Source organism: Pezoporus occidentalis, unplaced genomic scaffold, assembly GCF_034315485.1.
Source record: "Pezoporus occidentalis ecotype Australia unplaced genomic scaffold, CSIRO_AGI_Poc_V1 ctg40, whole genome shotgun sequence".
In the NCBI taxonomy this organism is placed as follows: domain Eukaryota; kingdom Metazoa; phylum Chordata; class Aves; order Psittaciformes; family Psittacidae; genus Pezoporus; species Pezoporus occidentalis.
In genome coordinates, this window is record NW_026915725.1 from 4858502 (window position 1) to 4871091 (window position 12590).

The following is a 12590-nucleotide window of genomic DNA, read 5'->3' on the forward strand; positions in this document are numbered from 1 at the left end:
AGAATCGAAAGAATGTAACTCCCATGGATTGAGATAAGAACAGCCCAGTAACTAAGGTATAACACAAATCACTACTGATACCACCAATAATAATAATGATAAGGGAAATAACAATGGAAGAGAATATGATACCACCCACCGACCGGGCCCGACCTGAGCTGTGAGTGCCCTTCCAGGTAACTGCCCCCAGTTCTACATCCTGGGCATGATGTGCTGTGGTATGGAATACCTCTTTGACTAGTTTGGGTCAGGTGTCCTGTCTCTGCTTCCTTCTGGCTTCCCCTCCTCCCTGGCAAAGCATGAGGCTTAGAAAGTCCTTGGTCAGACTAAACATTTGAGCAGTAACTAAAAACATTGGTGTTATCAGCGCTGTTCCCAGGCCGAAAATCAAAAACACAGCACTGCACCAGCCACTAAGAAGGAGAAAAAATGACTGCTGCTGCTGAACCCAGGACCCAGTTTTATTTGAAGAATAAACTACTTTCATACATTATTAGAATGATATCAAACATGTAAGAAGGAACCTTAGAAGCAATCTAGTGAATCCGCTCTCCTAGTCCATGACAGGAGTTTACCAAGGAGGAGATGTATGTGTATGCAGTTTCACATGTCTAAGGTATGCTTTTTCACTTGTGAAAAGTTGCAGCATACTGGAAAGGTTAAGAAATACATAATGCATTTTTCCTAGTAGCTAAGCTGTTTATACCCTCCAGTTTCCATTGTATTTATTCTTCCTGTAATATAAATGGCTGGAGACATACCATGTAATTTTAATTGTAGCAACTACACCAGCTAAGAAAATGAAAGGCAGCTCCTTAGGAATATTTAATTTGGGGAGAAGCAGATAGAAGCCACAAAAATGTTTAAGCATCTGTATGGGTTAATTAAACATTGTCCATGCTTGACAGACTGAAAATCACTTCTGTTGCCAAATTTGTAAAAGAAAAAAAACACCAGAAGGGTAAGATGTGCTGCCCTAATTTACATTTATACAAAGAAAAGTGAGTCCTTTAAAACCAAAGGAATTAAATGCTTTCAGTATGAGCTACCATTCTGCTACTATTATCGGCTATTAGAGATAATTGAAATTCTATAATGAGTATACTTTACTGAAGATGACCTTTTCTAAAAATTGAACAATCTCCTTGTTCTTTTCAATTTCCCTTTTATGTTCTTCTCTCTGCTTTGTGCTCTTCCCTGTTAGTGGGTAGCTGAAGAAGATTCCTTACACCACTGGGTGCCCACAGAAGTCTCAGGCAGACCCATTAGTGGAACATGAAAGTTTGGTGCTATAAATAAAAAGTGAAGGAAGCTGCTTTGCTTCAAGCACCTATATTGCAAGCGGGTAGCAGGCTCTGGAACATCACAGGGAGAGCGTAACTGCATCCCAGTGAATCATTTTGGTAGTATTGCTCCTAAGCACTATCTTTGCCATTGTAAAGGTGAACTTTTGGAGTTCATGAGAGTCCAGCAGAGATGGTGCTGAACAACATGAGAACTCCATTTGCCTTCATATCAGCTCCTGCCCCTCTACAGTTACGCTCAACAGACATGTCCGTATCTCCTCTGCTAAAGTAAATGCGTACCTATCACAGATGGTAAAATGCAAAGTGAGACATCAGCAGAATCTTAAAATGTAATTAAAATAATGATCTTTATTATTTTTTATTACATTACCAAATCAGTTTTGCTATGGCCCTGCAGCTGAAGGAAGTCTTGTTTGAGCATTGGTTTAACCTGATAAGCCTGAAGGGCATGTCATTAGCTTCAAGTAAACATACGTTCAAGGAGGGGAAATGGCCTGATTCATATTTAAAAATAGACAGAAAAATCTGATTACACAAATTGTCAGATGATAAATTAATCCAACTGGCAAAAATCTGATTGCCCAGAAGCCTGGTTAAAATGCAGGTTTTGTCTGACCAAGAATCCATCAAGTTTTCTGTTTGCTACAAAGAGACAGGAGGGAAGATGAGTATGTGTTGCTTTGACATACAACACAGTAACATTAAGCAGCTGCTCAAAGGAGTCAGTCAACAGAGAAAAAAGCACCCAGACATGGAAAGGAAGAATGAAACTGAGATTCAGTGAGCCTGGGAGAGAGAATAGTGTTCGATCGTCCGAGCGGAAGGACTGAAAGAGGAGAGGCTGAGCAGAGGTGTGCTGGTGGTTAAGGAGTGAGAACTGCTGAACCTTCGACCGAGTGCAAGTGTATCTTACCTGGAAAGTAAAAATTGGGTCTGGGCTTTTTAATTCCAACCAGATGATTAAAAGACATCTGTTTCTGACAGAGCAGCAGTGAAGCCCTCCACTCAAGCTGGAGTTAGCATGGCAGCATCCTGTAAATTAGGGTGCTTCCTGCTTAATTCCTCAGGAATTAACATCAAAGAGAATCATTTTGTTCCAGACTCTATCAGCATGTTATCTTTCTTAATCTTGAAAGTTGCTGCAATCCAAATAAGTCATAAATACTGTTAGAAATAACCCATTTATAAATATAATTGTTATAAATAACCCATCTATGTAGCTGTAGGATACCAACATCAGCTTAAGTTCTGCTGAAATTCTTTCATGCTTCTGGTGCCTCAGTGTAGCTAGAGAAATATGACCTGTCCCACAGTTAATTTTTAATTACCTTGAGAAAAACGATACCACATTTTAAAAATAAGGACACCTCTGGGTTCCTGTCAAGCAGCCAAATCTCAGGCTGTCCTTGACTTGGGCAAATATTATCCAGCAGGAAATTATTAGATGTATACAACATTGAATGAAAGGTCTTCTGCTTTAGTGCCCATGCAGTATAGCTTTTAAGCATGTCCTTTTGCCGCTAATTTTAAGTGTGAAGAATACTGTCAGTAATGCAAAAAGTTGCGTGTGGTTTAGTTACAATCCACCAGAATAGAAAAATATAGATTAAAGCAAATTTGAGTTTATATTTATTTTTGAATCAAATAAAAAAGTCTTTAGAGATCTAGAAGGGTTTGGTTTTGGTTTGGTTTTCCACAGCAGAACTTGCCTATTGAAGAAATGGAATAATTTCAATCACTAGCTATTTCAAAATAAGATTAAGGTAATGAATTTAGAACATATCCATAGATTAGCAGTGGATGTGTCCCATGAAGATACTGGTTAGACCCAGCCTTGGTTATCTTAGGAAGTCTGAAGGGGTAAGTGTGCACAGGGGGTGTTCTAATGAAGGAGCCCTCCTTTAGAAAGAGCAGACACTAAAGCTAAATCGGGCACTAGCAGTCCAGTTTACCCAGGAGAATTTTGTGAGTCTGTGGTGCTGTATAATAAATGTCACAGACTCCCAGTCTAAAATAAGGATGAAAAAGCAGATGCAGAAGATGAAAGGCACACAGAGAAGACTAAGCTCTTAGCTTATTTTGAATATAATAAGCTATTTTGCTGGTGTACAAGAAATATCAATAACATATTTTACTGTTTTAATTCCAGGGTGATGATCCTAAGGAGACAGTTTGTGTGTATCTCAGCAGTTCAGTGTTGGATTTGAGCTGATGTGGTTTTGTGAGCATTAAGATGCATTGTTACAATAGAGAAACATTTTACACTTGGGGAGAAAAGAGAGTGACTTTTTTTCACACAGTGACTGCTACATTTCTGAATTTCAAGTAATCATTTCTTTAAATGCAAAATAACATTTATTTGGGAAATTCTGAAACTCCTGTCTATTGTTTTAGTTGCTTCAAAGCACAATCTCAGGATGGTGGCAATATGTGACCTTTAATGTATTCTGCTTCTTAAAGGATCATTAAAATATTTTGACATGAGATCTCTGGTTTTGTTAGTATCATATAATACAGGCAATAGTCTCTGTATGGTAGCGGCATGAGTTGGCAGTGGAAATTTTCAGTTAAGAACTTGATCCAATAAAAACTAACATTTGTCTACATGAGAAAGGTGATGGGAAGAGCTACAGTGGAGTAATTAATTCTGAGCCATGTCATTCTTAGTTTGTTCCAGGGTGCACAGATTCAAAAATCACCCAGGTTGGAGATAGTCAAGTTGTTTATGGGTTTTCATTTTGTGGGAAATAGATAATGGTGTGGCTTTAAGGGGATCTCTCATATGAGCGATGTTAATTTTGTGAGCAAGCGTTTGAAGGACGAATTTGTATAATTGCTTTTAAATCCATCTTCTTGCTTGTGTTTCTATCTAAGGTCCAGTTCAGCTGCAAATGAGAACAGTGAACTAGGTTCTATGCTGCAATCCCTGGAGTCTTGGTAGGACATGACTTTGCACACGTTCCTGCAATCCCAGCTCTCTATCTCGGCTGACATACAAGATGGACCATTCATTAGAAAAATGATAGGTACCAAACCCATCATTTCTCCTATTGCTTTTTCACCAACCATAGCTCGGACCAATATGTGACTACAGATAAGGAAACTGCATTAAGCATTATTAGAAGAATGTTGCTTATACAGTTGACCCCAAGTTCTTCTTCTGTACCAGAACATATGAGAACAGACCCTACAGTCCCTGAATTTAAAACCCATGCAGTTCTTGTGCTTTAAGTTTTCAGATGGTCCAAGAATACCCAGGGAGCAACATCCTGTGACTAGAGAAAGTGACGTATCAGCCCAGTGGAAAGAATCACATTAACATTTACAGGAGCTACCATGAGCAATTGTTGCCCTAGCTGTGGCTGCTTGTATGTTATTGCTGATATGTTTTCCTGCAGAAGAAAAACCCAACTAAACAAAAAATTGTGATAACAGCTACTGTAACCTCAGTTTCAGTAGCTTTTCTGAGAGTCTTTTGAAAGATCAGTTCAAACATAGTGTCCTTCTTCTTCTTTTTACAGATACTGTCATATATTTTGTTTACTAAAACTCATTTTGCCACCGTAGCATTAATTCCCCAATCAACTGGTTTAAAGAGCATTGAATATTCCACTCATTGAGGATTATATCTGTAAAACAAAAATCCTACTTGAATCAAACCTTATAAGGTTAAAAAATGTTTTAAAGTGATACTTCATAAAAGCATTTCTGTGTTGCAGTATTTGCAAGCTTAACTTGCAGCAGTTTTATAATAACATAAATAGTCCTGAAAGTTTTAGAATCAATCAGTATGGGTGCCGGTCTTTTAGTTGAGACACGTTCAGCATCGTGATCCATTTCCAAGGTAATGATATCGGAATCCAATACTACTCCTATCCAAGGAGAAGCATCCGTAATTCCTGGCTGTAACCACCAGCAATAAAGTAATTTTTTTTTAAATAAGGTTTTTAAAAAGTTGATGGTGTTTTGGGGCATTGAATGGCACTGCTAATACATGGGTGGACCTCTGAATATCAATAGGGCTCTTAATGGAAACAAAGTCGATGAGTACATCTGTGTTACCAGCTGGTGACTGAAAGAGGCGAGCACAAGGGTTTGATTTACTGTGATCTGTTATGGTTCCATCACCACACATCCACATTTTATCTTCACCAGCAGTGAAATTTGTGCCAGTTTCTGGCCATAGGCATCTGCTGCTCATGTGTAGAGAGCTGGCAGCTGCAAGACCCTGCATCCATGTTGTGAGTGATTAGGCGTGATTGCCTACTGCAAGTCCTAGTTGTAGATCAAAAATAAATGCGCTCCCAGAAGAGCTCCTCCTACACCATGGGATACCTATCACTCACATAGGCTATCCCAGAGTGTTGGTAGCTGGAAGCTGTGCAATGTGACATAGTTGTTCTTTGGGTGATGCAAACAATTTGAGGAGAACCACATCCTATTTTATCCAGAGAGACAAAGATGCCCCTCTGTCTAGGCAAGGACTGTGACTTGTTCCAGTCTAGCACAGTGCAATGAGATGGCTGTGTAGAAGCTACATGGTTTGATTTGGAAAAATTCATACATCTTTTAGAGTCTGAGGATCCTTCATTGTATCCAGAACAATAGTAAAAGTGCTTTGTGTGCACGTAGAGATGATGCAAAGGGTGTCATTCGTTGCTCAGATTAAATTCAATGAGCTACTCAGTGGCTGAAGCGGCAAAACCTGTTTGTGTGTAAGCAGAAGATGTAGAGAGGAGAAAATGAAATGTATTTGCAATGGAGAAGCAGTTTCTTTCAGTAGCGTTTATTAGTTAGTTTTGAGTGTACTCCATTATCTCAGTGAATACATCTGTACAGAGTACCATGACACATCATGAAGTCATTGTGTGTCTGGACCATTTCTGTGCAGCCATGTTATTTATAACATACATGTACTAGTTACTGGAAAGGTTATTGGAGTACATTTTTAAAAAGGTTTAGCTAAAGGAAAAAACTATTCTAGTTTCCTTAACAGAAAGAGGTCTTAATTGAAGGAGTGTGATGTCACACTCACAAATGAGAGCAAATGGAAGGCTCTGTAACGTGGACAGACACTATGACTTTTTAGCGCTATTTAAACTTGTCATTGACCTGAAGACCTGAATCTCTGTGCTCTCAGAGCTCTCAGTGATTTGTGTGGTGCACAGGGCTAACAAGAAATGTGTGGAGGAATTGTTAACATTTCCTACCCTTTCCCACAAATACTCTTAACTCCTCGTAAAATTAAAATATGCTCTATTAGACTTTAAATTAAGAACCTGTTTTTAATGTAGCTTTCTCGGGCCTTGCTCCAGACGTGAAGTTCCAATTAGATGCTAGTTGCATCCACTTCACTCCACAGGAGTGCAGACCTTGTATTGGGCTTTATTACAGCTATTGCTGCTGTGTGCTTGGTGGCTAGGTCATGTTAATTTGTGCACAGACCGGGCAACCTAATAGTGGTGTTTCTGCGTGACAGGTTATAGTGAGATTGATCAAGACTTGGTGAAGTACACTCACTGTAGGAAAGGGTGTTTTTCCAGGTAGCCAAATAAATTCTTTATTTGACATCTACGATTTCTCATTGATTTTACATCTGTGCCAAGTTAATGATGAGTAAATGGATCTCGAATCCATTCTCTAGCTGGGAATGTGTATGACACTTGCAAGACTCAGCCAAGTGCAGCTTTCATGAAGGATTCATGACCAAAGGTTAGGAAGGGCCTTTCAGTTCCCTCTACTTCACATGAGGAATAATAATTTTAGGGTTTGTGGGCCTCCAATCTGTCACATGCTGTGGAAAGAATATTGAGATTAAATAGTTTTCTAAACATAGAAACACTGACAACGTGCTAATAGTTCCAGTGTACCTTTGCAGAGGCTGACAGTGTCCTTGCACATGACTGCTTTACAGCATCGTTAGATTAACGCCTGCTTGGCTGCTTTTATTCATTTTTCTCCTCTGAATCTTTAATCTTCCTTTAGGATCTAGTGCTGCCTCAAGCTGGTTATTTCTCTTCCCTCCATAGGGCGTTATGTAGTCCTGTTTAGTGTTTGTTAGGGAGTTTGTATGGCTATGAATCAAATGCTGCTATGCTTGCAGCATAGTAAAGCATACTTTAAATGATTCAGTTTACAGCTCAAGGAAAGCACAGCATGGTGAGATACTCACATTGCATAACTGGAGGTGCTAAAATTGGGCTGTAGCTCCATAGTGGCTTTAGCTGTAATGGCTGGCTCACAGTCCAATCCTCATTCTTGCTCGGCACCACTTCCTTCATGCCGTCTTTGGCTCCTGTCTGATCCTACACTGAGCTGTTTTGGCACACTGAGCTGGGAAAAAACTGACATGGTGGAAAATCGGTGCATGCCAACAGAGCCAGGGGAATTTCAGAGTCAAAGCCAAGGAGGTGGTGAGAGCATACAGGTGGGGCTGTATGGACATATTTAGGTGTCATTTGTTCTCTGACAGCTCTTGGATAGGCCCAACAGTCCCCTGAAACCTTGGTCAAGTCCAGAAGGTGTCATCTCTGGGGAGAGAAGGGCTCCTGCAAGGGGAAATCATATCATGGTGGCTGCTCTGGTGGGCAGGAGCCCCGTCTCTTCCTGTGGTGACAGAAACCAGTTAGGAACTCTATGTACCTGCACTGTTAATGATTGCTCCCTCTTCTCTCTTTCCCATTACAGTTATTTTAACAAGCTGTTCACCATCAGCAGGTTCAGGAATTATAACTGTAAAAGAAAAACACCTTTTGTCTGTAAATATTGTTTCTCAGGTCACTAACAGTAAACTTGCATACACCTGCTCATTATTCAGCATGCCTGTGCTTTCAGTCTGCTAATCCCAGCATGTCCAACAGCATCTGCAGAGAACAGAGCTGCGCAGGGTCTGGTGATTTTGAGACCAGTTAATCTCACTTGGATTCTCTGTACAGTAGTGAGATTTCTGACATATTGCCGTGCATGAGTCAGGGTGAAATTCTCTGTCCTGTGTGATTCAGGAAAATAAACCAATCATTTAGGTGGCCTGGCACCTTCTGTGGGCTCCACAAGTTACTAGTAAAATATTCCTGTTGTTATGTATTATTTGATTTTATCCTGTGCAGGTATCTGGATTGGTTAAGTAGTCTGGGTTAATTGATCACTTAGACCTTAGGCCTGCACAGACTGTAGTGAAGCTACAGCCTGAGTTGGCAGTCTAGGTTTAAAAACCCTAGGTTTGACCTGGAGATCTTTCTGTGTCCTGTTATTCACTCTCATGTGACAAATCTGGGGAGTGAGATCCTGAACATCTGTGCAGTAGCCTCTCCAGAGACTCTCAGGTCCACAAAGCACACATCCACTTACATGTATATATAGGAGTCTGCGAGAGTTCAAGCCCAAAGAATATTTTGGCAAGTGCTTTATTCTGAAAGAGCTTTATTTCAGACAGCTGATAGCCACTTGTTGCACGCTCCAGAGCAGCAGACTTTGTATACAAGAAGTTTTTAGTATATATATATATTCATGGCTAGGTAATCCTTCATCTTGTGGTACTTCAGCAGCTGATCTCTTTCATCTCTAGGTCTGCTAGCCGAGAACAGTGACAAAGGGATATGTATTTACACATATAAAGCCTGGCCCTCTTGATTTTGAATTCAGTCATTTTAGGCAGGAACATCATCCTTCTCTGAGTTTCTGAATTTCAAAGGCTGCTGATCTCTCAGGGTACTGTGAAAAAATCATTTTGGCCTTTCAGCCACAGCACAAATGACTGGGCAGATTTATATCTATTAAGCTTTGTTCCAGATTTTCATAAAGTATTTCTTAATTGGCTCTAAATTATCATACTGGTCTAGTAGAGCATGAAACAATCTGCAGCATGCCACTAAACAGAGGAGCTATTGCAGTTGCTTAGTGGTCTCCTTTCATAAAGTAGCATTTCAGAATACATCCTATCTAGGGAACACTGGCTCACCCGAGGAATGACCCTGGGGCCAGCTGGGGTAGCAGCCTGTCAGTGCGCTCTCGGTGTCCAGCAAGTTGAAGCACTGTGACGAGAGCTTAACACAATGGGAGTCCACCAGCTTGGGGTCGCTGTAGACCGAGGAGTAACCTTCATACTGTGATGTATAATTGGCTGAGCTCACATTCCTCTGTGTGTGAGCAATAGCTGCTGTTTGGTGGTGGGTGTTGGCAAATACTGGTTTAAGGATGAAAACAGCCTAGCTGTTAAATACAAGAAGGAGTGACATCCTCATGTCATCAGGTAAACAGTCAAGTCTGTGTTTTGCTAAAACCTGGCAGAGCTTCAGCAATGCATTGGTGTTTGTTGCTGCACCTAGTACTGCTGTGCCCTGTCTTCTTTTTTATCCCTCTTTTCTCCAGTAAGGGAGAAAACTTAATTGCATGGTGGAAGTATTTAATGATACCACCATGAATTCATGGTATCATAGCAAGGTGCCATTAAATGAATCATGCTCATGGTTGTGACAGGATAGTCTAGTCTAAGACAATATTGCTGGTTTTAAATTCCTCACTATCCACTTTAATCCCTGACAAGAGGAGGTTCTTCGCAACAAATTTGTAGTTCAACAACCTGCTGGGCTTCTCAGCTCTTGGCTTGGCTGTGAGCTGAGTCCCTAAGGACACCTCCTTGGTGTATTTATTGGAAAGTGCTTATGGTACAAACCCAGTCTTAAATTCTTGTGAAACAGAAGTTTAGCAGCTGCTATTTCATCATGTTTCATATGCACATTTTATATAGTAGCTTCATATATATTCTTTATGTTGATTTTTTGTTTTTAGATTCTAATTAAAATTATTTAAAATACTCATATTTTGTGCTACCAGAGTAAACTGTGGGGGAAGTTACATAATGTCACCTAAAAAAAACAGTGATACACCAAAAAATCATTTTTAAGGGTATCATCTGACTGATTTATTGATGGGTACTTTTGTATCAAATTTGTCATCTGTCAAAATGTATCTAAAGTGTAATTTAGACATTTGATTCTTAGATGAACCTTTCTAAGGTGGTCTAAGAGGCCACATCTGCTTCTGATTTACTTCCAGACTTGCAAGCAAGAAGGTGGGAGAATGGAGAGGTCCTACACAGAGCTGCTCCTAAAGGATAGCAAATGCATGGTTTTGTTTCAGACTGTTCCATGTGTCAAAAATGTATTTCCATGAAGTTTCCATGATAGCTTTTGCCCAGAGGTTTCATTGTCTCTTAAAATGCTTGCATTAATCTTGGTTCCATTCTTTTCAATGCAATTGTGGAAGCAGAGCTTATCCCCCCTTGGAGCTGGTATAATTGTGCTCCTCCACACGCGCCAGGCTCTGTGTGAAGCTGCTAGTGTAGGCTCTGCTACTGCTGTTCCCAAAAAGGTTCTCTCAGATTCTGTCAACGCTGAACTTATTTAGGTTTTCAGATGTGATCTTGCTATTGTCTGAGTAGAATGTGTGCAGTGTAACATAGAAGTGTCTCTGTGCAGGATTTAGGAGGAGGCATGGAAAGCCCCTCAAGCGTGTGTGTGCTTTATTACAGAAAATCAAGATGAATTTGTATTGTTGAGTCATCTGTTATGGCTGATTTAAGTTGTACTTTGTTTTCATGTTTTAAGTGCCTAATGATTTTTTGGTCAAGGAGGCAATGGTTTCACTGTTACAATGCATACTTAGAATTCTGCACTTGTTACCTGTTCAGTAATAGAATATTTTTGCAGTTTCTGTTTGGAAATAAAGACTTATTAGGCATAATTGTGATTTATTTTCTTCTTTTTTGAATTCCTGAGACTTAACAATCAGAAACATGGCTTCTGAGGCACAGCACCATCGAAAATGCATTAGTCTGATTCCTTTACAGCAGTGCTGGCAACTGACAGTAGAAATATGGGTGGTTCCTTAAAATTGTACAAGGAAAAAAGAAAGCTATGCTTAAAACAGGTATGGGGGAGGTGTGCATGTATAAATATGTATTGCTTAAACAATGCTTTCATGTAATTGCAGTCTTTTCTGTTCCACACAGTTAACTGTCTTCTTCTTTTGCTACTCCTAATGATTTGAAATCATTTTTTAATTATTTATTGAAGACAAATCAAACAAGGAAGAGAAGCAAACAAGAAAAGTAGCCATTAAATTCAAAAAACAGCTCTAAAAATAGCCAAATACTTTGAAAGCAGTGATTAACTGAAAATAGTAAACCACTGATACAGAAGTTTTTCATACAAATACTGACCATGGGTATGTGTCTAGCAGATATGTATCTAGTAGACCTCTGGACATGCTTTAGTGGATTATATGGATTTTTTCTTCGTATAGGTTTTGGTCACATACACAGGTACTTGTAGTGAACAGATTTCAAACAGATGAATTTCAGAGAAATTTCTCCTCTGAGTGTTTACTCTTGGCCAGAAGGCGGCCGTATAGCTTCTGTGCTGCTTACCGTGACTTCTCCAAGTAGAACTTGACTGTCTCCTCCAATCAGGGCAAACAAGTACATGCAGCTGTTTTGTGATGTGGACTGTTGTCCTTTAGGGCCCTCTAGGGACTGAACTGCAATTGCCAATTTTTATTACAGCCAGAACCGAGATTAGAACTGAAAGGTTTTATTTGCCTCATGGACAAACAAGTGGCTTCTGGCCAAAGATTAAGATCTGGATCTTTGTGGCCTCCCTTCTTCCCGTATAGTACTGGTCTTTCATAGAAGATCAAACCCAAGGGTTTTCTTTTGTTTGTTGTGCTGACAGCTGGAATTGCATATGAGTGATGCAGATGCAAATGTGCCCTCATAATCAGAGCAGTTTCTAAAGCAGAAGTGTGATTTCTGCTGTGGAAAGGAAGTGACTTTGAATAAGATTAAGCATCTAAAATATTTAGCTGATAAACAGCTAAATGTTGAAGGAACAGCACTGGCTGGTGATTAGGGCTGCTTGGCCCAGATACAGAGTAAGTGAGTGCTGCTTCAGACAAAGCATTGCCTTTTCCTCATCCCCTGCTTGAAAGGGGAGGAGTCTGGGAAAAGCTGGCTGGACAAGAGGAGAGCAGAAGGGTTATGCATTGAGGTTATGCTTGTCAAACAGCTGTAGTACCTCTGATCTCACTCAGCACAAACCTTTCTCCTGGGAGCATAGCATCTCCCATGAAGATGGCACTCCTGCCATGGGAAACACATGGCTGCTGCTGTTAGAAGGGCTTAAGAAGGAATTTTACCAGGAGCAACAAGATTGTTCAAGGCCAGGTTAGGTTTCCTCCTGCCTCAAAATACTGTTAGGCAAAAAGTGTCATGTGAAGATCATACAA

The 12590-nt window shown here is 40.1% G+C and overlaps 1 protein-coding gene across 9 annotated transcripts in view; it reads left to right on the forward strand.

The window, feature by feature from the left end:
* ST8SIA6 (ST8 alpha-N-acetyl-neuraminide alpha-2,8-sialyltransferase 6) overlaps window positions 1-11048 on the forward strand; it is a 47153-nt gene extending 36105 nt beyond the window's left edge. For 5 of the 9 annotated variants that reach the window (XM_062633711.1, XM_062633713.1, XM_062633712.1 and 2 more), the window contains one exon: window positions 4182-11048. The gene's annotated coding sequence lies outside the window, so the exon portion shown is untranslated. Of the gene's footprint in view, window positions 1-452; window positions 3792-4181 lie in introns of those variants that run through there. The other 4 variants (XR_009967641.1, XM_062633710.1, XM_062633709.1 and 1 more) reach the window with 4 other exon arrangements.
* The last annotated feature ends 1542 nt before the right edge of the window (window positions 11049-12590 follow it).